This window comes from Macrobrachium nipponense, chromosome 47 (assembly GCF_015104395.2).
Source record: "Macrobrachium nipponense isolate FS-2020 chromosome 47, ASM1510439v2, whole genome shotgun sequence".
In the NCBI taxonomy this organism is placed as follows: Eukaryota; Metazoa; Arthropoda; class Malacostraca; order Decapoda; family Palaemonidae; genus Macrobrachium; species Macrobrachium nipponense.
Window position 1 is genome coordinate 20,404,903 of NC_087222.1, and position 27,035 is coordinate 20,431,937.

General features: G+C 37.2%; 2 long non-coding RNA genes across 3 annotated transcripts in view; both read left to right on the top strand.

The window, feature by feature from the left end:
- Positions 1 to 276: 276 nt before the first annotated feature.
- LOC135204466 (uncharacterized) lies at positions 277 to 11,578 on the top strand. The gene is made up of 3 exons (XR_010312235.1): positions 277 to 442; positions 8,432 to 8,597; positions 11,363 to 11,578. It is a non-coding gene; the product is annotated as an uncharacterized LOC135204466 (long non-coding RNA).
- Positions 11,579 to 21,085: 9,507 nt separating this feature from the next.
- LOC135204752 (uncharacterized) overlaps positions 21,086 to 27,035 on the top strand; it is a 265,270-nt gene continuing 259,320 nt past the window's right edge. For both annotated transcript variants that reach the window (XR_010312330.1, XR_010312329.1), the window contains exon 1: positions 21,086 to 21,229. This is a non-coding gene — a long non-coding RNA (uncharacterized LOC135204752). The remainder of the gene's footprint in view (positions 21,230 to 27,035) is intronic.

The window sequence follows — 27,035 nt, forward strand, 5'->3', positions numbered from 1 at the left end:
CCTCCCTCCCGCACTTTCTTCGATATTTCAACCACCTTCGTTGCCAGACATCCAACTTCCTCTTTTTCAAATTCTCGTCTCTACTACGTCCAGTTTCTTCTCCTCTGTTTTGTCACAGTTTCATTTCCATGCTTTATTACCCTAGTACTATTTCTTACTTTCCCTTAAAATAAGTGACATGTCTTCTTTCTGTATTTAACTTGAGACAATAACTGTCTGAATACCAGGTGATGCCCAGTTATATAAATTAATTTTTTCATTTTTTATTTCAGAACACAAGTAAGTAAATCCCCCGTCTAATGGAGGACATCACTGCAACTCGAAGAAGACAAAACTGTGAGTGAGTGAAACCCTGCAGACATTTCAGTCTCTTTCCGGTCTCCTGAAAAGACCCTCGCACCAAATCAACCCTCTTTTGTTCATAGTAGGAACAACAACACAGGTGCGGGCACCAATTTCTCACGGTATTGAAAATAAGGAATATATATATATATATATATATATATATATATATATATATATATATATATATATATAAATATATATATATATATATATATATATATATATATATATATATATATATATATATATACATATATATATATATATATATATATATATATATATATATATATATATATATATATATATATATATATATATTATATATATATATATATATGTATATATAAGTCATATCACATTTCCGTGATTCATATACATATATCGAGCTACATTGTCCTTTAACCCTTTGAATACGACTGTATTGTATACGGTCATTGGCAATTTTCTTTGATGTGGAAGACTGATGATTGAACTACTGGTCTGTTTTTTCTTGATATGGTTACAATCTGCCAGTAGTCATACTGTGAATTCATATAAATGCACGCATTTCTCTAAAATTCATTATTTTTCATCAATATGTCAAGCGTACGACACCCTCGAGCTTGACTGCCGGCAAATCGAGAGAAGAGCTCTCGATGACGGTAATTGTTTTGTAGACTTTCTCGGTTAATTTTCTAGATATGAAAATGAATGGGATTTAAAAGGCAATTAAATGAATAATTATAAGCCTGGTGCAAGAGACAGGGATGACATTTCAACCGACAGTGAAAATAACGAAAATCTGCCACCTAATGAAAGCAACGGTGTCGAAAGAAGTCGGAGACAGCGACAGCGAGGTGAATCAGGTGATGATAGGGGTGGGTTGCCAGTAAGTTCCAGCCCAGAGATTTCGTATTGGCAGTGGCAGGGCATTACATCAAGATGTAATGCGATTGAAAATTCAAAGGAAGTACTCCGAAGTAGGTTATGTTTTTAAATTTTTCGATAACGAATTTATCAAAGATTCCTGGTTACACTTGGAGATGCAGTACCAAAATATCTGCGAAAGTTTGCCCAGGTTACTGTGAACGAAATGATACGCTTCCTGTGCGTGATTATGATCATGTAGCATCTAAGTAAACGTCACAGCGTTGATTACTTGCATACGCTTGAGGCATTCGAGCAAAAGGAGTGAGAAGGCTGATGGCAAGGGACAGATTTCATTAAATTCTAGTTCTACATTTTGCTGATAATTCACAGGAGAGAGAAAAAAAAATGCGTAGCAAAATCAGGGAAAAATTTCAACCTTTCCAAGATTTATGCATAGATGAAAATTTGATGGTATGGAAGGGAAGGCTTAGTTTCAGCAAAATATTCCAGATAAAAGAAGTCGATCTGGAGTGAAAATATTTGAACGTTTTGATGCCCGAACGGATTGTATTCTCGATTTTATAATAAATCTAAAGACATGTTGGTAGATGAAAACCTAGGCGTATCTGGTTCTGCGGTAGAAGCATTTATGTCTACGTATCTCGGAAAACATGTGACATGTAAACACGATTGTCACCTACCCACATTCACCAGGATCAATATTATAAACCACTGTTGACCAAAATATATAACAGTATGCAGCGTTTTCATAGCCTCTAAAGATATAAGTACATACCTTCATACATACATACAAATATGCATGCATGCATACACACATACAAGCGTCCAGATACAAATAAATAAATAAATAAATATTTGCATGTGAATATATATGTATATATGAATGTATGTACTTATATATCAAGAGTGTATACATACATACATACATACATACATACATACATATATGCATGTATACATACAAACAAACACACATACCACTGTTCATCAAAATATATAATTGTGCAGTGTATGCAGCTTTTTCGTGGCCTCTAAAGATATAAGTACATACCTTCATACATGTATACAAATATGCATCCATGCATACGTACAATCAAATGCAGGAGCGCTTACAGTTCAGTTGACCACGGGTTTCGTCTGCTATGGAATCGGCGGAGCAATACAAACAAGATGGCGGACGCTTTGTTTTGGCGCCCGGTTTAAAAACCCCGAAACCTATAAAAACGATAATGGGGGACCCTTTTGGGAACCGGGGTTTTTGGGTGGGGGAGTACATACGAGTAAATGAAAACGGTAAGGGGGGAGCCATTGGGAAACCGGGGTTTTTTGGGTTTTTGGGTGGGGGAAACCCAGATGACGACAATGAACACGAAAAAAACAAACAAAACCCTAGCAGACAAAACCCGTTGCCCCAAGTAAAACTGTAGGAGCTCACGTACCAAACAAAAATGTAGGAGGTCCCGTCACCCGTTGTGTTAGGCTAACCAAACGACGGCAATGAACACTAAAAACCACGAAAAACCCTAGAAAAAAACAAAAAAAACCAGTGGCCAACTAAACTGTATGAGCTCCCTTTCCAACGAAACTGTAGGAGCTCCTGTCCCAACTAAACTGTAGGAGCTCCTGTTCCAACTAAAACTGTAGGAGCTCCGGTGATCGTAACCAAACGAACCAACCTAACCAAACTTAGGCCGCGCGGTGCCTTACCTGGCCGGGGGGCTTCGCCCCCTGGACACCCCCAGTATAGGTATATTAAGTGATTGCTACCTAACCAAAGGAACCAACCAAACCTAAACCATAGTTATTAGTCTCCACGTCCTTACCTGGCCGGGGGGCGCCCCCAGTATAGTATACTAACACTGATTGCTACCTAACCAAACCAAAGGAAACCGACCTAACCAAACTAAGTCTGCATGTCCCTTACCTGGGCCGGGGGGCTTCGCCCCCCTGGACCCCCCTGTGTAGTAAGAACAATTAATATATATCTAACCAATATAACTTGTCCATACATATGGCTGGCACCCGTATATCCTTACTGATAACTAACAAATGAATATTTCCGAGAATACATTGGTTAAAGTCAAGGCCACGTTGTTTGCTCGAACACATGGACTGCGTTCGAACACGTGGACTTCTAGCGAACGTGAATGTTCGGATGTGTTGAGCGTGCCTGACTTCAGCAAAGCGGAAATAACAATGGCGTGCTTAATTTTGTCAAAATACTGAAAATAACGTGCATTTACATTGATAACCTTACTTTGGAGATGTTGCTAGTCGTCCAATGATTGGCCGGTCCCCCCCCACCCCCCCCACCCCCCCAGAAATAAAGAACTTAACAAGAGAAATCGGAGTCGCTGAAACCTTCTGGGTAGAGGATTTTTTTTTTCTTTCTTGGCTGGGACGGTTGTTGTCCGAGATGACTGAACAAGGGAATTTGTGGACGAGGCACGGGTGGAGGTGACGAATCCGTTTGTACAGCGGGAGCGCGTCTCGTGATTGTTTGTTTTCAGCGATATTGGCCTTCAATTTGGCGGGTGTTGAACTACTTTATTTAATTGATATACACGTTTAAATTAAATCTAAGAATGCTTTAAAAGGACAATCAACTTGAGTTAGGTAACGTTTTTTACACAATACATAGCGAAATATGAATTATACAAATTTTTTACTGTACCACTTCTAGGTAAGACATTTCGTTTCAAACCCGCCAAGTAGATTCTATCGTGTTTGTGTGTATGTTTTTCTCGTGTGGGTCTACAAATGCAATGTGTGATTAATGTTTTTGTGTGATTTGAAATGTTGACTTAAAGTGTGATATGATTTCCAGCAATCAGAAATGACAATTGAATCAGGATGTATGTTATCAATTAAAATAGGAAAGAAGTGTTTCTGTAGTCCTGTCTGGTACAACCTGAAAAAATGTTTCTTCTGTTTGGCGGTCAATCCCGCCGAGAACCCAAACAACCATCGACACGTCTGCCTTTGTTGAATTTCCCTTCTACCAAACTTGGACTCGTCAATCTCGACCACTTTGACCAGGTCCGCCAATTTTGCCGATTGTCCATCACCAGAATATCAACACAAACGTTCCCGGCAGAAATGAAACCAGTCGACAAGAGTGTTGGGCGAGCCGATCCTCAGATTGAGTTGCATATATTTCTGGGAAGCGTTGTGAACCCAGCCGTGGATGAGCACTAAGATGCTCTTCAGGGAGAGATGGGACCCCGAGAAGAATGACCCGTGGTAGAATCAAGATGTATTTGCGGCAGTGCCTTGCGTTGCACGCCATTGAAAAGTGTCCCCTTTTTTGAAGAGGCCGACGGTGCCTTCATTACAGGCCTTGCACACGCCACTAAAATGCCCCAGTAGGCCTGTTTTCATTAAATAATAACTAGGGATCGTTCGTCTTGACACAAAATGTATATGTCCTTCCAGCGTGACTGGAAAACGGCGCAGCGAACGCCACGTGTGCGGAACATGACAAATTCTCGGCAGAAGACATGACGAAGCACTGAACTGGCTGAGAAGCAGGAACAGACTGAAGGGTCGAGGAAGGTCGAGAAAGGTGCCGTTCCAGGTACTAGTTTATCCTAGCGGATAACTAGTACCTGGAAAATATGTATCGAAGAATGTAAAAAAATGTAGGTCATACAGATGAGTTGGGCAAGGAAAGAAATATCGAATAATGGGGAAAAAAATGTATCTCCTACAGATTATGTTGGCATGGGTAAAACTATCGTGGGCAAGAGTCAAAATATCGAATAATGAAAAAAAAAATGGAACTCCTGCAAATTAGTTGGGCAAGCATGGAAAAAAAAAATAGAATAACGAAGGGTAAAAAATGGAGCTCTTACAGTTCAGTTGTGCATGGGGGAAAATATAGATACTGTAAATTAAATTGGAGTCCTAAAGATTAGTTGGGCAAGATTAAAATATTCGAAGAGATCGGCAGATTATACTTTTGCTGTCTACAAGTGGCGAATTCTTTTGGTATTTTTACCTGAACAGTAAAGTTTATTGCAAAAAGGAATACTAGACATCCGGACAATTGTCTGTCGTCAGAAACTTTCCCAATATTTTTATATTCGTATTTATTTCCCATTCGCATTTTATACAAAACCTTGTCTCCGTATTCCGAATGAGACAAAGAGAAACAACCCCTAGGGCTATGAAGCGATTAGTCCTGGTCCCACACAAAAGGTACTGGTCCCACACAAAAGGTACGCGCGCTGCATGGGTCCTTATAAGTACTCTCTCTATCCGTGATTATTCATAGCCTAAAGGAATCCTTACCAATAACACCCAGCCCAAAACCCTTTTGTTTCCTGCGTTGCTAATCACTTTTATTATAAGTGGAGGAAAGTGAGTTAATTTCTTTACTGTAGCAGTAGCAAATAAAAAAAAAAGCAAAGTATATACTCAAATATATATATATATATATATATATATATATATATATATTATATATATATATATATATATATCTATTATAATATGGACATTTGGTCGGTGACAATCGTATATGCATGGCGCATTCGATGTAGGCGGTATTTGAGATGCCAGAATCCTTTTGATGAAAATGACCCGGTTGTTGTTTTCTGCTCTCGTTTACCTGCCACCTGCGTTGAGTTTTGTGCACCAGAATGCTGGAATACTACCTTGGGAATACCGCCTGGGATTACCCTGTATCCCTCTGACAGATTCCAATTCATTGTTTGATTGACGATAGCGGTCAAAAGTCAGGGGGAAAATGGAAATCGTATTAGCAGCCGGGGATAAAGGAAGATTCTAAAATTCGCCATTGTCAAAGAAAGAAGGAACTGGAGACTATCAAGACTTGTGATAATCCCGTGGCCTTATTTTCAAGCTAATATTCCGACGTCCACGCCCACCAAATTCGATGAAGGCGGAAGGTACAAAGAGCTGGAGACAAGGCAGGTCATTTCTGTCAAAGGACGCGAGCATCTCAGATACCACCCACATCGTTTGTCACACCTGCATGTGACATGTAAACACGATTGTCCCCTACCCACATTCACTACGATCAATATTATAGACCATTGATGATCAAAATATGTAATTGTGTGGTGTATGCAGCGTTTTCATGGTCTCTAGAGATATAAGTACATATCTTCATACATACATACAAATATGCATGCATGCATACATACATACAAGCCTACACATACATATAAATAAATAAATATGTAAATGTATATATACATATGTATGTATGTATGAATGTATGTACTTATAAATCAAGAGAGTATACATGCATACATATATGCATGTATACATATAAACAAACACACACATACATACTTACTACATAGTATATATATATATATAATATATATATATATATATATATATATATATATATATATATATATAGTGTATGTATGTATATATATATATATATATATATATATATATATATATATATATATATATATGTATGTATATTGATGTATGTATATATTGATGTATGTATGTATGAATGTATGTACTTATAAACCAAGAGTGTATATTCATACATACATACATATGTGCATGTATACATATATGAATAATTATCACATCGAACTGTGATCCATTTATATATCAATTCAAGCTACAAATGTCCTTTAATATCTAAATTCACTTTACCTCCAAATGATATATTTTATATGTACCGAAGGGAATTTTTTTTTTTTTTTTTTTGTTTTTTTTTTTTTTTTTTTAAGTTGATAATAATTTCGTCCCCCCATGGGATCGAACCACCGTCCAGGTGGACGGGGACGAAATCAGGACAGTCAGTGACGCTACCAATCAGCCAACAGAGACGCTATAAGTTCATATCGATTCTGACCTTACAAATGTACTTATATATCAAAAGTGTATACATTCATATTTGTATGCATGTATGAATGTATGCATGTATGCATACAAACTTACAAGCAGACACAAACATACCTTTTATATATATATATATAATATATATATATATATATATATATAGATAAAAGAGGCGTCGAGTTCTCGAAGTATTCCGAGGTGCTGATGAGCACGAAACGCGGCTGTCTTGTCTGCACGCCTTACGGTGATGTCTTCTTTCTCTTCAGATCTGCGGCTGCCTCCTTCAGAAATAATAGGAACACGTCCGCCCCATTGGAGGAAGGAAAGAGAGTGTCCCTCATTATTTACTACAAGAATCGGCGTACGAAAGACTCCATGATGAAGAACAACCCCTCCCCACCGGCCAAGGCAGACCCCCTCCCCCCTGAAGCAGTCCAACGTCGTCTACCGATAACGTTATGCCCCCGCCCATAAGGATGCCCTGGGACTGGTACACGGCATGACGACGATGCGCCTGTCAAAAAGGATTTCCTGACCTCGCCCAGGAGGGCGCCATTAGGCAGCACGCCCTTGCAGTACACCTCAGAAACATCAACGAGAGACGACATCGTCAGGAATATTAAGATCATCGGGAGAGCACCTGACCCACGACTGCGTCTGCGTCTCCTGAAGCGCTGCTATTCATCCTTTCGAGGAAAAGCCCCCCTCCCCTCAATTACCACCCAAGAAGCGTTTCCTGATACCGACGTGTTGTTGAAGGAGGACCACACCCCTCCCCCCTAACGAAAGTACCAGCGCACATGGAACGAACACCGGACATGAGAATAATACCCAGGGGTGACGTCACGCAGGTAGAAGCCAATCAAGAGGCTCCCGGTGATGCCCCCTACCTGAGAAGGTCTGCAAGACTTGTCAACGCCGCCGTATGAGTCACCTTCCGGGAACCAATAAAAAACTCGACCTACCGGAGAAGTGCTCTGACCGTACTGGAGAGCTCGAAACACCACAATAAAAGGAGAAGGACTCGCCACTGGAATTCAGTCCCTCAGCAGTTACGCTTGATAATGTCCTGTCGATCAGGGAGGAAACGTCGCGTTAGAGAGAGAGAGAGAGAGAGAGAGAGAGAGAGAGAATTGTATAAGCAATAATAAATCAAATGACTCAACCGAATTTTACCATGCCCTTTGGTGCGTTGCTCGCCAGTCTAAGCAACAACGAGAAAGCCGTCATCAGAAAGATAGAGAAGACTCTTTATAAGATTAATAGTGCTGAAGCAGCAGTCATTTTTAACAAAACATGTCTACGAGAGGGTCTCCTTCCGAAATAATAATAATAATAATAATAACGTATATTGTTTTTTCATCGACGATCAAAGGTTGCGATGAGACGAACAAGTGCACAGCTGCCGGAGGCTACTGCTTCCGAGAAGACGGTCCCCACGTGTGCCCCGGGAAGGTCTTCAAATTCTGTGGTCATGGGAACTGTCACTGTTGCGTGGATCCTTTCGGGCACGGGCACGGGAATGGGAATGGTCGGTAATGGTAAGAAAGATTTCGATTTCTTGATTTTTTGTCATAAGGAACAGCTCTGTGATTTCTTGAAGTGAGATTGTTTAACCACAGCACTATACATTCTGATGTTGTTCATCTCTGTGACTGCTTAGGATTTTATCTATTTATCTGTTTATTAATTTATCTTTTATTTTTTAATAAATAGGATCTCTTCTTTCTATACTTACCTTTACTTCCTCTTACTTCCTCCTAATAAATGCCAAATTCTTTAAAAACTTGAATTTCAAATCAGTGGACCCTGGGTGGGCTTGTTCCATATGAATAGGGTTCTTCATCTTCTGAATAATAATAATGGAGTTCTGTTGCTATCTATTTAGCAGTTTAATATTTTCATTCAGGTTGAAAATGCAACATCTCCACCCTAATCGTTGTTACTATGAGATTCAGGGTCTCTGTAACATAGTTTTTTGGACTTTGCTCCCTGTCAAAGCATCGGATGTAGCTGAAAGTTGACATATGTATATTTTACAACCACACACAAATTTTGTCAGCATTATCAATAACCTAAACCCGATAGTTTTAATTTTTATAGAGTAAAAATGATCTAGCCGACGCCATGGCCAATGATTACGAGCCAAGAGTCGAAAAACATTCATTACGTAAGCAAGATAAACAAACACCTTTTGACTAAATGTTGCCCCGCCCATCCACCAGACAAACTCCATCGGCTCTGAAACCCAAAGACTTTATGAATGGCGGAACAATACATAGATGTGGGTGGGGTATCAGTGCTAGCGTAGTAATACTACTGTAGCAGTATAGTGCCGCAACAGTATACCAGTAATATACATGAATTAAATGTTTAGGCCAACTGCTGAGATCCTTGAGGATCATTTAGCACTTCTTACAACTACTCGAGAAATTAGTTTTTATAGCCAGAAGTTAAATTTTCTAATCCAACAATGCCCATGGTAGCCTTCAGTGTTATCCTGAATTATAACGAGGCGAAAGTGGGTGGAGCCTCATGAAGTCACCATTCTGACGATAATTATTGGTGAAGGTTTAAAGCCAATATACGGTACCGGCTATTTTTTTTCAGTAAATAGGTAGATAGCCAATAAATAAAAATTGCTTGACGTTGGATATAGCAGTTATCAAATCAAGCTTGTCTACTATGTTTTTGATAATTACCAACTATTCCCTACATCTTGTCAATCTGATTGTGACCTATAAAGTAGACTGTAATTTCTTTGGAAACTTATTTTGGGAGTTAGACTAATAATAGAAGTGTTTTTGTATTTATTAACATATTTTGTTGGTTTGTTCATTATGACAATTATCAGTGGAGAGGTTCCAGACTTCATAAAGGTGTACTGCTTTGCTTGTATTTAAATTTGTATGTCACTGTTGCCAGAGGTTTAGCCTTCGTTACGTATAGCCAATCATCCATCGAGAGAGAGTGAAGAAATGCTGTCATAAGTTACGTAACGAGTGCGTTCGAAACCTTTTCTCTGAGTAAGTTGGCCCGTCTTCAAAAAAAGTCACTTTTACATTAAAAGTACCAATTTATTCAACCTACGTAGTGCAGAATACACTCAAAATTTATGTGTTGATATAATATGTATTCTGAATAAGCGTTATATTTATGAAATGCATAGATAAAAAGTTATTGCGAAAAAACCGTGTTACAGAGGCCCTGAATCTCATAGTAGTTGATCATGATGGGTACGTTCTTTTAAATGCTCTTTCACTCCTCCTTCAGAATGAGTTTCCCAATCTACTTCTATTCATACATTCCCCTGACGATTTAACTCTTCCTTCTCACGTCTCTCCTTCTTCAGTCAATTTGTTTGAGTAAAGTTCAGGGTCAACAAGACAACCTTGAGTAAAACTAGATCTTTATTTTTCAATCCAGTCATTAAAGCTTTATCCTTTAGTTCCTCTTCTTTACAGGATATAATAAAAGGTAGCTCATCTGATCATTGGTCTTTATTTTTCATTGTCACTTCTTCTTCAGGAAAGACTTTCCTTTGTTACATCTTCTGAAGGTCCTAGTGTCCTTGTCACCTCTCCTTTAGGACCTGTGTTCTATCTTGTGTCACCCTTTCCATTAATCTTGGTCTCCTTTGTTGTGGAGTGGGCTTATTTTCAGTTTCCTAAAGGGAATCTTATTGGCAACATCTATTCTCTTGAGACTCATGAGAGGATCACCCTCTTCTCAGAAATGGATGGTCTCAACTCATCAAACCACCGCCTCACGCTTCTACTGGGTGGAAATGAGCAATCCTTGAACTGCTTGGTTTAGGGAACTTTTTTTCTCTGAACTCCCTCAACATTTCTTACTGCGTCTGATTTTCCTCACCCTTAGTCGTCTATCCTTCCTTACTCACTTCCTCCAGGTTTAACTCCCACTCCTTGTACCTCCCCTTTCATTCTGCTCTTTCCATTAGGCCTTGAAATGAGAAACACTGCTTTATTCAGCTGGTCATGGGATCTTTTCTTCTCTGGCTATTCATTTAAGATTCCCTCTTGGGTCATTACCAGGTGCTTAAGACGTATTTCATTGGTATTTTGCTTTTGCCATTATTTTCATTATCTCTTTTTCTCCTCTTCTTAGCTGATTTTGATTAGACTTGCTTGGTAAGTATTATCATCATATAGAAATCCCTCTAAAAATTTAATCAAAGAATCATGCAGCAGTGATGAATGAGGCCTATATTTAAGAATACTACCTCAATTTTTCTCTTCTCTTTGACTTCATGTTTTTGAAGCCTTTGATCATCTTTCCTTTTCAGGAAAGGATTCAAACGAAAGTGGCTAACCCTTGCAACCAGAGGAGTGAGAACTGGCATTGTCCCCTGCTAGACTGAGAACCATTTATTGAGATTCCTAATTTGACTGAAAACTTTCTTTTATTCCTAATTATAAATTGAAGAATCATAAATTGAAGACTTTTGTTATTTCTGAAATATGTTTTATGATTATTCTGCAAATAAATTTAGCATGCAAAATAGCTCTTTGTGATTCCCTCCCTATTCTTATAGTTGAAGTAACTGTTTCACAAGGCAGCATCTCTTGACACTTTTATTTCTACTAGTTTTGACATAATTTGGTGTAGCTGTGTACATGCGAATAGGAAGTATTCTCGATTATTGAAGTTACAGCGAGATTTGTGTCCAATCCAGACTAAAGGACTGTCCTTCCTGACTGAAACAGTTCTTGATGCAAAGAAGACTGTCCTTGTGTGACAACACTGATAGAAGTCAAAATAAGGAAGAAAACCTACCTCTGGCACCAACAGCTATGAACATATTGATGCACCTTATTCATTGTTCGGGTGTTGCAGAACGCCATCTAGATCACAGTATAATCTTTTGCCAAGAACATCCAAGATATGAACAAACCATTATAGCTGTTCCTTCCCTCTACAATATAACTGGGCTCCTATCAAGTACCCTTGGTTGAGATATGGTGGCCCAATGGTTGATGGGAATCCAGACCAACCCAACTAGCACTCGAGCAACTAAATCAGACTACTAATGCTGATGTCAGCCAGAAAAAATCGTATTGTAAGAGAGATATATGGGTTCCCTAGACCTACTGATAATGAAATCATAACTTGTTATTATTGTTTGATTCCCTACTTTTACAACCGGCTATTGGGTGATGCTTTTCAACAAAGAAATGTTTGCAGATCCTCCCAATTCCCTTCTTCGGCTTTTATTGGGATTCAATCTTTCATACCCAAACCAATACCAGACTGAGCAGCGTCAAACTCCAACTGGCCCATTAGCCAGCATCTCGCATTCACTTTCGTGCTTCTTAGGTAATGGACTACATCACTTCCGAACAACAGATCCCCTTCCTTCTTCTCTCTATCAGTCAACATTCCTAACATCTCACTCAGAGTCATTGTGGTTCGTTCCGCCAACCCATTCCCACTCGGCATCTATGGAATGATTATGAAGGCCCTAGTTCCATTCTCAGGCGGCTTCATTCACCCCGTCTGTCCAGCCCTTTCTTTCTTTCTTTCAAGGTCTTTTTCTTCTCCTCCTCCTCCTCCTCCTCCCTACTAACCTGTCCTGTGCACAGACTCTTTTTGCCCCAACCAATCACGTTCCTTCCGTTCTGTCTACACAACCAGACCACCTCCATCCCACAAGTGGACGGGGACGGTGGTTCGATCCCATGGGGTGACGAAATTATTATCAATTAAAAAATTCCCCTTCGGTACATATATGAAAATATATCAATTTGGAGGTAAAGTGAATTTAGATATTAAAGGACATTTGTAGCTTGAATTGTATATATAATGGATCACGGTTCGATGTGATAATTATTCATAACAAAAGGCTACGTGCTGTCAAACGCTCAAATTGGCCAACATGGTAGACGGGTTTCATATTGATTCTAATTACGAAGCACCCAGATATCGAGGGTGATTTGTATTTCATAATTGATATGACCTTAATGACGTCTGAGCTGATTGGATAGCGTCCTGTTGGTGATTGGATGTAGCGTCACTGACTGTCCTGATTTCGTCCCCGTCCACTTGGACGGTGGTTCGATCCCATGGGGGGATGAAATTATTATCAATTAAAAAATTCCCCTTCGGTACATATATGAAAATATATCATTTGGGAGGTAAAGTGAATTTAGATATTAAAGGACATTTGTAGCTTGAATTGATATATAAATGGATCACGGTTCGATGTGATAATTATTCATAACAAAAGGCTACGTGCTGTCAAACGCTCGAATTGGCCAACATGGTAGACGGGGTTTCATATCGATTCTAATTACGAAAGCACCCAGATCGAGGGTGATTTGTAAGGTCAGAATCGATATGAACTTATAGCGTCTCTGTTGGCTGATTGGATAGCGTCACTGACTGTCCTGATTTCGTCCCCGTCCACTTGGACGGTGGTTCGATCCCATGGGGGGACGAAATTATTATCAATTAAAAAATTCCCCTTCGGTACATATATGAAAATATATCATTTGGGAGGTAAAGTGAATTTAGATATTAAAGGACATTTGTAGCTTGAATTGATATATAAATGGATCACGGTTCGATGTGATAATTATTCATAACAAAAGGCTACGTGCTGTCAAACGCTCGAATTGGCCAACATGGTAGACGGGGTTTCATATCGATTCTAATTACGAAAGCACCCAGATCGAGGGTGATTTGTAAGGTCAGAATCGATATGAACTTATAGCGTCTCTGTTGGCTGATTGGATAGCGTCACTGACTGTCCTGATTTCGTCCCCGTCCACTTGGACGGTGGTTCGATCCCATGGGGGGACGAAATTATTATCAATTAAAAAATTCCCCTTCGGTACATATATGAAAATATATCAATTGGGAGGTAAAGTGAATTTAGATATTAAAGGACATTTGTAGCTTGAATTGATATATATATATATATATATATATATAGTATATATATATATATATATATATAACTATATACATATATATATATATATATTATATATATATATATATATATATATATATATATATATATATATATATATATATATATATATATATATAATATATATGTGTGTGTGTGTGTGTGTGTGTGTGTGTGTGTGTGTGTAATAATAATCCCCTCGTTTGATTACCCTGTGACAAATACGTGTTGAAAAGTGATGCCACCTTTATCTTCTCTCCCATTAGAGGTGTCTAAGGAATCTATGAGTTTTATCCTCAGACTTCATGACATCCTGCAAGTCTGGAGTCCAAGTTTTATGAAAAATCTTGGTATCGGTTGTGAATAGGGGGATTAGACATGTTTTACAAACTTACCAATCAAGTGTCGAGGGTTGAAATCGGTTCTGGGTACAGAAACTGAATTCGACAGAGGCACATTTATAGAGGAATCTATATCAGTTCTTATCTCTCTTGATGGCTCAGTGACCAAAAGTCACTGTGCATCGTTGTACCTCAACCAGGCAGCGGTTCAAATGCCACTGGGACGAAGCACTGATTAATTATTATTAGCCTTAGGTTAATTTATTCCCGAGATATAATGAGTGGAATTTAAACGGTAGTTGTGGCTGGAAATTTAGATATATATATATATATATATATATATATATATATATATATATTATATATAATATATATATCTAAATTTCCAGCCACAACTACCATTTATGGATGAGAGGAATTGTGATCTGAGAGAGCGTCTTTCAAGATATCTTCTGTTCTGATGATTATATATATATATATATATATAATTATATATATATATATATATATATATATATATATATATATATATATATATATATATATATATATATAAAAGTTAACCCCTCCACAGAGACTGGAGGGGTATATACGTATAAGATTTACTTCTTTGAAGAGTGTTGATAGCCATGACCTTAGAGCAGTAAGGCACTGAGTGATTAAGAATAAAAGGATTACCTGAATAAATCAAGCTCTCAAAGAAACAAATGTAACTGAATAAGTTAAAATTAAAAATCCAAATAATGCACCACTGTTATTCAAACAGAAAACCCAAATAACCCTGAGGATTGGACAAAACCTATTCACCTCTTTCTCTAAAATAACTAACATTAGTTTAGTCATAAAATAGGCAATTAGAAAAGTCATAATCTCCCCACACCATTTCCACGGAACTATCAGTCAAGTTCCCATTGAAGTTGCCAGATGGGCCAGAAATGTCTGTTTGAAAAAAAAAGAAAGAGAAGGGACCCCGCATAAATAAATTGCAAATAAACTAAAATGATATAAATAAAAAAGTCATATGGAAAAGGATATCTCTGAAACAAGGGTTTTAAAGGATAAAAAGACAAAGGGCTTAAAAGTACGCTTACCCATTTCAGCTGTGAGCAATAACACTAAACTAAAATGCAACTGCATATGGCCATCCTCCATACTAGGCCTCTTCTACCGACGTGAGTGCTTCCCCAACTTAGTTATCTTACCTTTCCATTATGTAGGGGAAACAGCTCGTACGTACACAACATACTCCCCATAATATGACGTCATCGATTCGGCACAAGTTCGTTGCACTGGAACAGATGCATGACGTCATATACAGCTCATTATCACACCCATAATATCTACCCAAAAACAGATCCTTGCTTCTGCTCATGCACGGACATAACCCGTGGCCTGTCTTGACAAGGCAGCGACTTCCACCTGGCGCCACCCCAAGTGCTGTGTCAACATTTCTGAAACTCACTTTGTCTCCGTGGGAGCTAATGTTGAACCTGTCATTTTAAGACCCCGCTTGTTTCCATGGGAGTCAAAATGATGATATCTATCGTTTCAAAGAATGTCATCACTCATCACATCTGCTTATTAACCATTGGTCAAATAAATAGATAAAATAAAATAAATAATATTACTTATATAAGGATGACCTCTCACATAGGGCTGAGTCAAATCAAAGTGGGATGATATTTAAACAACATGATTTTAAACTGTTTGTTGTACGCTGATGATATTGTTTTATTTGCTTCTTCAGTAGGTGGGCTGCAGCAGCTTATAAACATTTGTCTTGATTTTATGTCTGACAGACTTCTATTGTTAAATGTAAAGAAGATCAAATGTATAATTTTTTCTAAGAGTAAGATCTACCCAAGTAATGTATCACCTACTGTTGTAACAATGCACATATAGATTTTGTGCTGGAAATGAAGTACCTAGGATATTATCTTACTGCTCAAAATTCGGACGATGCCTATGTAGAATATTTGTACAGAGGTCTATGTGCACAGGGCAATATGATTTTAAAGAACTTTTCTAAATGTAGCAGAGATGTCAAGAAAATGTATTTTTCAGAGTTTTTGTACAAGTTTTGATGGCATGTCTTTGGTTGTCAGAGCAAAACAACAAACTATAAATGAGCTGACACTAATGAATTGAAGTGCATCAAGCAGAATGTAAACTTGTGGAGTTCATCAGTACAAAATGAAAAATGAACTGTAATGATATTATTAACAAGATTAAGAATAGGCCATAAAAGAGTAACCCACGAGTATTTAATGATAACTCCACAAGGGGACATCCCTCATTTTAACAGTCAAGCATATTTTATGTGATTGCCTAATTTTTAATGGACAAAGAAATTGATGTTTAGGCAATAAATCACTACCAGATCATTTTACTTTATATAGTGTTAAAATTTAAAAAAAGACTGATTAAATAATAAAATTTAACATATTTATACCCTACTAAAATATAGAATTTTGGTCGTTTTTATCTATTTCAGTCTTTTCTAAGTTAAATTCATATTTTTAATTCCAACCTCATCTATCACTTAACAATCATCCTCATTTAAATTAATTAATTTATTGTAATTCATTAACTACCATTCCATCACATCCCACTTTGTAGACACGCATTTTATGTCTATTTTTTAAGAATTTCCTCCCGAATGTTTTTGGCCAGCACTGTAAGAGTCTAGTTAGACTCATTGGGCTGGTAGATATTAAATTTATAACAATAATAATAATAATAATAAAATCTTGCAAAAGTTAAAATTTTTCTTTTCTTTTAGAGAATGAAGTCTATTTATGTAGTTCAGAGTTTGATTCAGTGCCTTAATTCAGTTCTGCAGTTGTCTTGTATGATGATTAGAGGCTGCAGGTCGGCTACGTTACTGTACTCCTTCCCCACTCCAAAGCTGAGAAAAAGATATTTTTTTTATTTCACAGACACCAAATAAAAAATTAAAAAATAAAAGGGACGAACTACTGAATGCCATTTCATTGACTAATCTTCTGTGATATTGGTTGTGTTTATAAGCCTACTACTACATTCATCGTGATTGATACTCGTCGACTGGAAATTCTGTTCTTACAGATGAAAGCATATTGCTTATATGTGGATCCCGCATCATAAATATGTTTGCAAATAGACGTTATTTGCTTTTCAACAATTATATATAAATCTAAGAAGTACTAAGTACATATGCGTCCTCTGAACGAATAAATGCTATTTGTTTATATTGAAACATTTCCTAATCCCTGCATAAGAATTAAGGAGGAGTCGGGAATTAGAGAATCCGTCGATTTGTAAAACTCTTGCCAAAACATGTTGTGGAATTTGCCCTTAATTCGGTGAGTGTCAGAAATAACCAGAAAAGAATTTAAATCTAGCCACCCGAGTAAGGATTGATTTCAGAAACATTATATATAAAAATCAGTTTTTCCACAACTTAAAATTATTGACTTAATTATTACCTTTTAGATTTATTTGTTACGAACAGATGCAAAAGAGACAAATCTTAAATTCTAAAAATTTAACTTAACTGGGTTAGCTGTGATTGGTGGTACCTACTATTCAGATTTTACTGGGCTCTTATCCCCTATGCCATAAAATCAAGGACAAGCTGGCCTAATTAAGTGATATGAAGATTAAAGTGAAATTATCATTAAGAATTTGCTAGATAATCTAGGAAACCCCACCAGCTTTAAATTCTTTACCATAGTGAATCGTCACCGAACTCGGCTTTGTCATCACCGCAATATACAAGAATGAAAATTCACAACTAAAATACAAACCTAATGTCTACATTTATACTTGTATACTTAGAATATTTTGTTTTTGAAGTCCTTATAAGTACAATATTTTGTGTTAAAAGTCCTCATAAGTAGTACAATATTTTGTATTATATGTCATCATAAGTACCTATGAACAATGTCAAGAATTCGCAAGTATACGTACTTATTATCTGCAAGAAGGTGTAGTACTTTCTTACAGGTGTGATTGGAATGTAGTAACTTGTAACCTTCATTTTTCCCAAATCTCCATTCGTCCCCATGCAGCCTCCCTCCCGTAGGGGGTTATACATACAGTGCTTCTAGCTTCTGTTCAAAGAATTAAGGGATGATGAGGAATAACTTTGGTCAGGATACCTGTGGGTTTGGAAGAAGTATTAGGAATGAAGGAGGCACAGGAAGTCCTGGAGAGAGAGAATAGCAGAAGAGCTAGACTATGGGAATGTCAGTCAGAACGAGCACAGGAGAGAGAGAGAGAGAGAGAGAGAGAGAGAGAGAGAGAGAGAGAGAGAGAGAGCGTATCACGTCTAACCCCATAATAGAGTAAAGCTGACTTCATGACAATTATGATGGCGACGAGATTGTTGGAAATATGATGCTGCCATGAAAACAAATCAGCCACATCTTGGTTACAACTAAAATGTGGAATAGGTTACCTACTGCAACTGTGGATGTTTATGCGAGGAACACATTCATTCCTGCTCTCTCTCTCTCTCTCTCTCTCTCTCTCTCTCTCTCTCTCTCTCTCTCTCTCTCTCTCTCTCTCTCTCTCTATCATCTGATGTAGTTCGGAATTTTTTAATCTTCGTATATTATGACTTTTTCCTTTGCTTCCTTTTGATTTTAATTTAGAATCTTTCCTTCAATCCTATGAGACTTTGAGAATATAACAGAAGACAGCAGTCTTGATGGATCCTTTCCCACGTTAGATCCTGGGGGAACAAGGCACTGACTACTTGTGACTTAGTGAGCTAACCTATGATCTATGATCCTGGATCAGTCAATCTAAAATGTATAAAAACTTGGAATGCATGGAGGTGGGTGAAGGGAAAGGTGAATATGACCTATCAGACCACCACCTCATAAAAGTCCAATTCAATTGTTATACAAAAGCAAGAATGACCAATCTATAAATGAAGCAAAAGAAATCAAATACCTGAAAATAACGGAAGAGTCCACCAGGACATACCTCGAATATAAAAAAGTAAATAAAGACATCAAGACAGACAGGGAGATCTTGGGAAACAATTGGTGAAGCAAAAGCGAACACCCTCGAGAAGACTATGAAGAGAAGGTTAATACTACAGGGAAAGCAAGATGAAATAGAGCCAGAATGGGTCACCAAAGCAATAAAGAAAAAAAGTAAATAGTAAGCCAAATAAGGATGTATAATAAATTAAAAAGAAAAGCCACAAGCACAGAAGAAAAGAGATACTATGAAGAAGCATGTTATAGACAAAAACAAAAAGTAGGTAGCTACAGATCATAATAAAGAAAGCATATGAAGAATATGAAGAAAATTTTAAAAATGAGATAATGAATGACAAAAACAGACAAAGGAAATCCTGGGAATATATAGACATGCAGAGTGGAAAGACCACCTCAGAAAAAGAATGGATCAGGATATATGACAGAAATAAGAAGCAAGAGATTAAGGAAGAAACCCCAGGGAAAGAGCTAGATAAATTCTGGAAAACAATATACCAAAAGAAGAAAACAAAATAGGAGAAATATGGAATGAGAGCAAGAAAGAAGAGTATAAACATGACATGGAAGAAATGATGAAAAGATTAGGACACCATATGATATACCATATACCATTAAGAGAACACATGGATAGAGTGTATGACCTAACAAAGACAGAAAATAAACCTACGGAAGAAGTCAATATATAACTGAAAAAGATGTAAAAAAAATCAGCTCGAGAAAATGAGGTCAAATAAAGCACTGTGGACAGATGGAATGCAACCAGTTGTGTTCAAACTATTCTTACAAAGCACCAACATTGAAAGAGAATTGGCAGAATGTTTATACAGCATACTGAAAGGTAGGAAAACAGAGCAGCTGGCTTAAGTAAAAAAAAAAAAACACTTACACCCAAGAAACAACACTCCACAGTCAAAGATCTTAGGTCAATTGCAATAACAAGTGTATCATTTAAAGTTTTCATGGGGATCCTAAAAACCAAAATAGAAAACCAATTTAGAAATATAAGGAAAACAAATGAACTGCAATTGGGCTTTACTTTACATAGAAGAGGAATTGATCATTTATTTCTTAGATTATTTCATTTAAAAATTGCATTTTTAAATATTGCATTTAAAAATTGATTTCCCAAAAACATTTGACTCCGTTAACAGCAAAAAGCTCAAAGAGGCCTTGATGGTTAATTGCTTTTATTTGCTTTTATTTGCAGATCTGCTGATGGGAGGTTGAAAATTGGAAAGAATATATAAAAGAATTATGGTATTGCAGAGGGAAAAAAAACTTAAACCAACATAAACAAAAGAGAAAAAAACAAGCAGGGGAGTCGTTTCAAAAGCAAATTCCACCTGATACTACTAATACTTATCATCTTTTATTCTAGTTATCTATTAATTAAATATATAATCTGTTTTTTAATGATTTCTCCAATGATTATATCTAACGTTCTCCTTCTCATCAATTAGTATTGAATCAAAACATCAAAACGGGAACCTCGAACGAGAAGTCCTTAGGAGACGACGCCCAAAACATAAACAAACTGTCATTACTTGAATACATTATTCGCCTTATGAATATCAATAAATTACCCAGTTTGTTAGTAAATTACATGAAATTTTAATTATATTCCCATTTATTACTTACAATTATCCACCGATTGACTTATTAGAATGAATGAAAACAACAGGAACCACTTCTAAACCAGAACCACAAACATGAACACTGTCAAATAGAAGACGCTCAAAATGTAAACAAAGAGACGCCATTTGACTGGCTCAGTAGCGAAACTTCTATTCAACCGTATTTTTATCTTCTATAATACCTAATTGCCGTCTTTATAATCGAGACAATTCATAATTAATCGTAATAATTGATAAATTTCAAAGCTAACTGATAATTACTGTAATAATGTGAGTTATAGATGTTTATAGATTATATATAATTAACTTCTACTAGTTATGGTACTCTTAGGTTACTCAATGTAGACCGTAGCCTTCTATGGGGTCTTAACCTGAGACTGTCTAAATTATGATATCTTAATGATTTACTCATAGGTTAATGTCAAGCTCAAGTTATAAGTTTCTGTAGGATCTCATTGCTGTAGGCTACAGGATGCCTGTATCCTGTATCCTGGCCTACTTTATCCTAAGACTGCCTGGTTCAATGTTACTGTATGATTTCTTACTGATTTGACAGAAAATTTGGGTACGGCCATTTAACCTATAACCCTATAGCCTAGGCTATGTTATAGCCTCATGTCCTAGGTTATTTTTTCAATTGATCATAATACAAGTAGAGGGGGATTTAGCCTATGGTGCACATTGTCTCTTTCACCAGTGATTTTTGTTTCTTTTTACAGGTATTCTCCTACTTACGATGGGGTTAGGTTCCAAAAAAACCCATTATTTGTTGGAGAAATCATACCTATCTCGAATATAGCCTAACCTACACTGGGGTAATCAGTACCATCCTTACATATATGGTAGCCTAGCGTACACTACACTGTATACTCTATACATATGTGGTATAGTAATTACTTAAATCGGCTAATTCTCTACATTCAATGCAGCTTGACTTATGATAATTCAGTACAAAGAGAGATTGAGTTACAATAACAAGAGTTAGCCTAGCATTTAGGGTAAACAACCACAGACGATCCATCGTCATCGTGTGGCTAGGCCTTATTCACTCAATATTTAATTGGTGAAACAAGAGTTCAATTACAACTTTAAGCATACCATTCAAAAGATTGAAGTTTCGTCAACATAATGTGATATATGAAAGCGCTATATGAACTAAAATAAGAATGTGAGCTCTTCGTAAAATATGTTTTCAAGGCAGTTTTGAAATCCAATATTGCGTACTGGCTGTTCTAACCACAGACAATCCACCATCTTTCCCAGCCTTCCCAGCACTCATTTGAACAATATTAGCGTATATATGTAACGTTTATTCATCTTACTCAAGATTGCAGTTGTCATCAGCACAATAAAACAACATTTTGTTGCCTATATTAGTGAAAGTAGGAAACTTTTTATTCCCGGGGTCATGGTTTGAACCGAATTCATTTTTACCTTGTAATCGGTGGTTTTATCCTTACCGCCATCACAACTGAAACTTCACAGTGCTTATTTGATTGTAATTATACACATTTTGGTCTTAATGCACTCCGAATTGCACATGAACCACGTTGCTGTTCCTGGTTCCTAAGCACTCACTCCACAAACACAGTTACAAGCAGCAGACGACTACACTGTTTATGAGGTGCAAAGCTTTATAACCTTACTTGTTTACTTTACTCATTATTTAGTTTAACTTTACTTTGTTACTTCAAAATGTTTATTTATTTCATGTTTATTATCCCGTTTTTGCAACCAAATTAACCCTGCATATTACAAATATTTCTGATGAACTTATGAGCAGACGACGTGATGAAAAAGGACTCATTGTTGCCAATCTAGTGGAGCTTCACACATACACCAATGCATTTACAAACTGTTTCCATGAATTCTAGTTTTCTTAGTAATGCAGTAATGATAAAATTGCTGTAATATGTATATATACTAAAAATAGATATGCTAATTTCACTTATTTCCCCGGTTTTGTGTAAGTACCCAGTTTGGAGGGTAAACGCATACCAATTGACAACACTGATAAATAATTGAAGAGCGCAAAGCGCCCCAAAGAATGCCGTAGTCCCCTTTAATAAGTAGTGGTTGGCAGCCGTGTTTACGATTGTTGTGATGAAAGTGCCCCGGCGTCTGTGAGTACAAGTGGTGTGCGGATTTAGCACAGGAAATGGGAAGTTTGTTGACACAAGCAACTCTGCAAACATCCATATGGTGTCAATCTTCTAAACAATCTTAATTGTAAGTAAAAATGTCTAAAGTGTCATGGGGGTAGTGTGCACTGCGTTGGCCACACTTTTCATTACTCTCTGTTTAAATCTTAAAATATGGCCTTAATTTCTAACTTTGGAGAAAATACTTACTTCGAAAGGAGAGTAGAGGTCTTCAGCTCCTGCTATCATCACCAACAACTCATGACTGATGACCATCTCCGGTGTTAGGACGTGTTAAAGTACTTTTTCGGAGGGTGGCCAAAAACGCAGTAGTCGGTGAGTTGGCCAGTCCAGTCGGTTGTTTACCCTACTATGGTATATTGTATACATATACAGTAACCTAGCCTACAGTATACTATGTACTACAAGTACGATATAGTAATTATTAATATGAGCTAATTTTGAAAGTTCATTGCGTTCTGACATTTGGTAATTCAGTACAAAAAGAAATTGAACACAAAAAGAGAATCTGATCATATGATAATTTATCATAAAAACAAATTGAACACAAATCAGATTCAGTTTGACATTGTCATAATTCAAGGTGTAAGGTTGCATCTTTTCCATGAATCTTTTAATAAGTCATATATTCCTTCACTGTATCCAATAATATATGTATGCTCTTATTATTGTATTATAGAATACTACATAGTGGTCATTATTTGTGTTTGGCAATCTGCTGATGGTAGATACGAGTTTATTTCGCTGTACTTAACTCAATTCTTGCTTCTAGTTAGCATAAATGAATAGTATCTAGATATTTTACTTATATGGGACAAGGTCATTTTTTGTTATACGATGTGTTTTCAAGTTGAAATATAACTTGAATACATCCTGTTGTGAACTACATTTTTTCTTTGCAATAGATTACGTTGGTGGCATGTTTATTGTGTAAAAAAATTGATTCAATTCGATATTTTCATTTGATTTTATTGTGATACGAACTGTATGTTCCTTAACTTTTATTAGCGCAAAAGCAATAGTAAATATGTTTTTTCATGCCAGGTATTTTGGTTTAAAATAGTTTTTTTATCTATTTCATCTACAATTGTGTTTGATGGCATATCAAAGTTTATAGGAAATTTTATCCTTGTTGCTGATGCACGATAATAGTCATTTGCAGCTTGAACATTGTTTTCTCAGCTTCAGCTATAACTTGAAGTTTATATTTACCAGTATATTACCATCAATCTTTTATCCATAGGGAATAAAGTTATTACATAGAAATATATCAGTCCTGTTCTACATTACGTCATTTATAGCATAACTACGGTAACTTTACTATTGTACGATGGTTGGAATACAAGCAAGATGGATGTTATCCAGTTCAGTTATACTTAGCTAAAAAGTTGTTTCTCATTCAGTTGTTCATGGCTGTACACATTTATGTACCGAGTATAATGTTGAAACTACTTTTATCATTCTCTTTTACTATATTGAACTTACTTATCTAGAAGATGGTATAAAGACCCTGCCTGAGGGGGGTATCAACCCGGTATGCATCCATCTTTATGCTTCACTTACTGCATGGTAGTTCTACAAATTTTTAATGTTAGATTTGATAAACTTACTGGTAAATCTTGTCCTAGAATGAGAGAGAAAGAGAAAAAAATCACCTTTTTCAGACTGGTTACGTTTGCTCCATGTCTTTATTCATCATATCTTCTAGTTAAATGAGTTAAAAAAGCTTTCATTCACCAGATTACAGGAAAGCGGTGGCAGTATATGTAGACAACTCCAGTGTGTTGTCTTACATTCGAAAGCAAGGGGGAACATGCTCTTTCTCCCTTTACAAGAAAGCAAGAGACCTCCTTTGATGGGCAGAAAGGAAGCAAGTGTCTCTGATTCCTTGGTTCATCCAGGGGAGGATGAATGTTTTGGTGGACGAATTGAGTCAAGGTCAACAGGGTCTTTCATCAGAATGGACTCTTGATTCTAAGGTTAGGCTCTGCCTTTGGATTATATGGGGAAAACCAGCGATAGATCTATTCGCCACTTCCAGCAACAATCGACTCCCTCTATTTTATCTCCAGTTCAAGATCCGTCAACGTAATGCTGCTGGACTGCTTTCATCAGAATGTGTCTCACTCTCATTGTAACATTCAGGCCAAGAAGGGATAATTTCCAGAAATTCTCAGTCTACTTGTAGACTTCTGAGACTCCTGCCATCCAAGAAGTTGCTACTCAGACAGTCGCATTTTGCAGGGTTCCATCAAGGGTTGTCTGCTCTGGCCCTGACTGGCTACAGACTGTCAGGAGCCTTGTCAGAGCAAAAAGCTTTTCGAGAAGAGCTTCGGAAGCTATCGCCAAGTGTAGAAGAGCTGCTTTTAACAGACTGTACCAATACAAGTGGGGAGCATTTAGAGGATGGTGTAAGCAGAATAAAGTCTCTTCTGAGATCTCTATAAGCAAGATAGCAGATTTTCTTGTTTTCCTAAGAGTATCTAGACGCTTGGCTCCTTCGACGATTAAGGGTTACAGAGCGATTTTAGCAAATGTATTTAAGCACAGGAGTATAGACTTGTCTAATAATAGTGACCTTTTGGACTTGATTAAGTCTTTCAAAACTTCTAAGTGCCCAAAAGATTCAGTTTTTTGGAACCTTGACGTAGTGCTCAAGTGGCTTTCGAGTTCTTCTTTTGAACTGATGCGGTCTTCTTCGATGAGGAATCTAATCAAGAAGACATTATTCTTGGAGAAAAGAGTTGGCTTCTCACAAGGGGATGCAGTTTGCTCGTTAATGTTGAGTTTTCTAGCCAATAATGAAAACCCTTCAAAACCTTGGCCCTGCTCCTTCACAATCAAGAATTTGACCGATATTCTTGGTCCGGAGGAAGAGGAAAGACTTATACTCAATAAGAGTTTTTAGATGTTATCTCCACAGAACAGAGAAAATAAGAGGACCATCTACTCGCCTGTGGTGTTCGGTGAAGAATCCCTCTCTTCCTCTTTCGAAGAATGTGATCTCCCTCTTCTGGAGAGAATTTTTATCATTGAAGCACATTCTCAAGTCAACAAAGAAGATTATTCCGTGTTAAAAGTCAAGGTATATGAAGTCCGAGCAGTAGCTACCTCTCTGGCGTTCTGACATAATTTGCCGCTGTCTGCTATTCTGCAGAGTACCTTTTGGAGGTCAAAGTTGGTGTTTGCATCTCAGTACCAGAAAGAGATTGAGACAGTGTTTGAAGACTATTTCTCTTGGTCCTATTTCCCTAGCTGGCATGGTGTTAGGAGAAACAACATAGGGGTGGGTCCCTCTTTGTATTTTTGCCTTGTATCAAGGTTGCTGTGTTAAGGGAAGCTTGGGGTACTTTGACCTGGAGTACTCGCCAGTCAATTGTTTTTAATATGGTGGGGATAGGTTTTTAAGATGGTGTAGGTGACTTGTTGTTCGCTTGTATGCAGTACTGGTCTTCGCCCAGGGCAAGGGCAATATTGTGAAGTGCCATGACTCCAAAGGCACTCTTTGGACAGACATCGAAGCTCTCTACTACGTAAGATGAGCACCGACCAGAGGCAGTAATATCCTGCATTAGCTATCTTACAGGGTAAGGTACAACAAGCACTAACAGTGTTGACCGTAGTCTTTTTTCAAGAATCCATCTATATTTTTTTAATTAAGCATACAGCCACAGGCCCCCATCCTTGCAATGGGTAATCAGCTGTATAATTACTCGGTAAGACACTGCAATAAGAATGGAATTTTTATAATGAAATTAAATTTTATTGCATACTTACCAAACAATTATTTAATTAAAGCCCTCCCTCCTCCCCACAGATTGATGGTTGGGCAGAATGAATTGACTACATCTGGTCAGTTGTACCTGTTCCTCCCTCAAGTGGCAAGAGATGATGTCACCTACATCGGCGATGTT